Below are 3766 nucleotides of genomic sequence, written 5' to 3' on the forward strand. Positions count from 1 at the left end.
CAAGTGTTACTGCAAGGATGACTAGAGAATAACAATGAAATTGATGGCTGGAAGGCAGCTAGGCTCATCCACTTCTCCATGCTAATCTCTTAGCTCAAATAATTTACTGCATGTCTTTCTTTGTTCACCAAAACCACAAATGTTAAATCCTTGACTGCCAAGGACCTCTTGTACCCTGTAGTAATCTGTAAATGTAATAGTACAAAGTTTTCAGTGCTATTTATAATTTATCAGCTTTAAAATCTATTTTTAATGTTACCTTTGTGATCTTTGTAGGGTTTTAGTTTGTTTGGTTGGTTGGTTGGTTGGTTGGGTTTTTTGTTTGTTTGTTTGCTTGCTTGTCTGTTTTTTGCTTTAAGTCTTTTTTTTTTTTTTTCTCTTCTTGACAATTCTGTGCTCTTAACATTAATTCTCAAACAAATGGTCTAAATTCTCTCTGGCAAATTTGGATGTGTTGGAAGAGTGGGCTACGTTCCATGTGTTGCCTTTGAAATATGATCACAGTAAGATGACTTCACGTCGTGTGAGCACACCAGCCAAATTCAGGCTGAGGGCTACAGCCATGACACAGTCCTTTCATCTCAGCCGTCTTCAAAACTGCCGTAAATTATTGCTGCTGGATGTAGTGCCAGGATCCTGGGGCCCATTTTCATGTTTAAGAGGATTTGAGGGGTGTCCCATACCACCCTACTGGCTCAACTAGCTAATGACGTCTCCTCTCCGCCTCAGTCCTTCCGTGAAACATGGCGGTGACTTTCCACAATGGGACTTGCTCCTCGCAACAGAGCAGTAGGTTAGCTATTTGAAGGCTGAGAAAGATGTAGCATAGACGACAGAGAAGGGAGAACTGAAGGGAGAAGTAAGGGGAGGCCATTAAACCACTTCAAAATGACTTTTAGAGTTTCAGACTGTGTAGAAAGTGGCTCTGAAACTCAGAGTGAAACCTCAATCTTTCGTACATTCATCTTTGAAGCCGAAAGTTGGTGAAAAGACAGGCTATGAAAGCAAGCCCCATACTTTCATAAACAGCAAATTTAAGTAATTTCCCCAAATTTCCTATGTTAGCTTTGCTTTAAATTACTATGGCTGCCATAAATAGTCTCCCTCATCTTCTCTTTATATCCTTTATCCCCACACCTTCATTCCTCAGATTTAAGGCTTACAAAGAAACTGGGATTTCATTTTCAGCAGAATATATCATGACCAAGCCTCACGTGGGGCTGTCCATCAGAGAAATAGAAGTGTCTTGCGGCTTGTCCTTCCCTCCTTTATAAGAAGTAATCACCTCCAGCTGAGCCAAGTTGAGCAAATGCTCAGTTTTCACATGATTTTGCTACAGCATCATAATGAATGCACCTCTTTGATGGAAGAAAGAAGCTGCATGGAAAAAACAATTTAAGGATTTGGAGTTGAAGCTGAAAACATGGGCTACTTTGTTCTTATGACAACTGCTTCACCATCTAAAAAATTTCTCCAGTTTGAAGGATCTGTCTTTCCCAGCCACAACCCTCAAGCTACAATAACAGACTCATGATTTTTTTAGATGCCAAGGTTATGAACACTCTTTTATGAATATTTTCCTTTGAACTCATTTCTTTGAAGAAGAAAAATAGCCCTGTGTGTTGCAGGGTTGACAGTAATAGACAAAACATACAAATTGTTCTCTTAGGGGCAGTAAAATGCTCCAAAATGCATATAGAAAAATTCCAAATACAGCATAATGTTTATGGAACCCTGCCTTTGTAGCTATAATTTTTAAATTAATATTTCTGACTGGCATTTTTATACAGAACATATTTCAGGGATTAATATCAAGATTAATGCCTTAAAATGTCTCCCTTTCCAGTATCATGATTGCTTTTCCCATATTAGTACAAACTCTTAGTGAGTAGAATTTTAGAATGTGCCACTTAGAAGGAAGAAAATTTTCATTGAGTTAATCTGCTTATGTTTTTATTTTTCCTTTTATCTCATTTCAACATATCCTCCAACTTCCTCCTCTAAAGATAATTCAACTAATGTCAACCCAACAGATTATAGCAGATCTATTTATTTCATTCTGCCTCAAAAAGAATTTATTATTTAGGCTTATAATTATATATGTAGTACTGTCAACTAATTTTTAGGTTCCTTATTAAAACTTCTTTTCATTCTGTTTTAATATCATCAGTTAAATCATTTCTTTTCTGGTGTTTAAAAAAAATGTTTTCCCTGAACTCCTTTCAAATGTTTTCACTCATCTGAAAATTAATCCAGAAAACTGAGCCTCTTTTAATCCTGCTTTGTGGCTTAGATTCTTTAGCCCTGGAACCATTCATGTTGATTTCTGTTATATGCATGTTTATGTAAAAATAGCCTTTGATATGGCAGAGAAATAATTCTATTACAAATGACGTGCCTCAGAAGCCTAACATTGTCAGGTGAACCCTGGCAGCAGTGATTTAAGAATGCTCTCCCAGACCGAGTGAATGACCTATAAAAATTTCAAGACACAATTGTTGCTTTGCACTTGGCATTAAGAACTTTCTGCAAAGGTCTTTTCATGTAAAGAGGCAGTACTCTAAAGTGCTTCAGAGGATGAGCTTTAGAACCAGACTGGTTGGGTTCTAAACCCAGCACTGCCACTTACTAGCTTCATGATCTTGAAGAAGAGACTTAACCATTCTGAGCATCATAAAATGGGGTTAATAATACCCCTTACCCCTTAGGATTGTTGTGAGGATTAAGTTGGTAAAAACATATAAAGCACTTATGACACTGACACTGAGTTAGTACTCAATAAGTGTTAGCTGTTAATATTACTTACAAGGGCACGACTTCCCTTTATATAATTTTAGAAGTAGATTTGTGAAATAAAAAGAAACCTATAAAAATCCAGTTCTATAAAATTTACCAACATGAGATTATAGACAGATATTGTTAGATATAATTGTCTATAACTCTGGCTATTCTTTTATAAAATTGTATCAATTCATATAGATAAAATTATATTGATCCCTTTTTTTAACCTGGAAAGTTTGTTTTCATAAGTAAATTCCTTTTCCAATGACTTTCTTTGTTATTGAACTTAAGGTTGCCATTGCTTTCCCACTCAGCTTGTCTATCTCACTCCCTACCCAGCCTCAGCACATTAATTCAGTGAGGTTTATTAAATGTCTGCTCAGAACAGATAGCACATGAAAAACAACAGCCCCCAGCTAACTTCATCTATATGGCAGGATCAATTTCCTAATTGTTTAACTGATCAAGTTTGTATTTTTAGATAACTGTTTCCTATAGCCAAAGAAAAATCCATGAATTCCTATGTGTTTCCAACCCAAACAATTTTGCTTCCATGAATCTCCTGAAAGAAATAGGCTATAAGTAATTAAACAAACTTGAATACCATATAATTTACCTACACAAAAATGATCCTAATTTCTGTCCTCCCACTGTGTTACCTTCATATTGACTCTGGAGGACACACTCAACAGTCTCTGTCTTCATCTCAACCCAAGATCAAAACAGCAAATAAATGTCTGGTAATTATATCATTTAACAGAAAAAAAGGCCCAAAACTTGTAGGTAGAGTTTGATTATAATGACATAAAAACTGCATTGAAAATATGTGAGGGAAATCTAGAGTAAATGGTGACTCTGCTAATATAATGAAATTATAGGTTTTTTTTCTTTTCTCCATTTTCTAGATTTTTGGTACTGACTATATTATTTTACAATAAAAATGTTAAATTTGTAAAACTCTATAAAAATTGAGCTATACTTTAAG

Source organism: Balaenoptera ricei, chromosome 13 (assembly GCF_028023285.1).
Source record: "Balaenoptera ricei isolate mBalRic1 chromosome 13, mBalRic1.hap2, whole genome shotgun sequence".
NCBI lineage: Eukaryota > Metazoa > Chordata > Mammalia > Artiodactyla > Balaenopteridae > Balaenoptera > Balaenoptera ricei.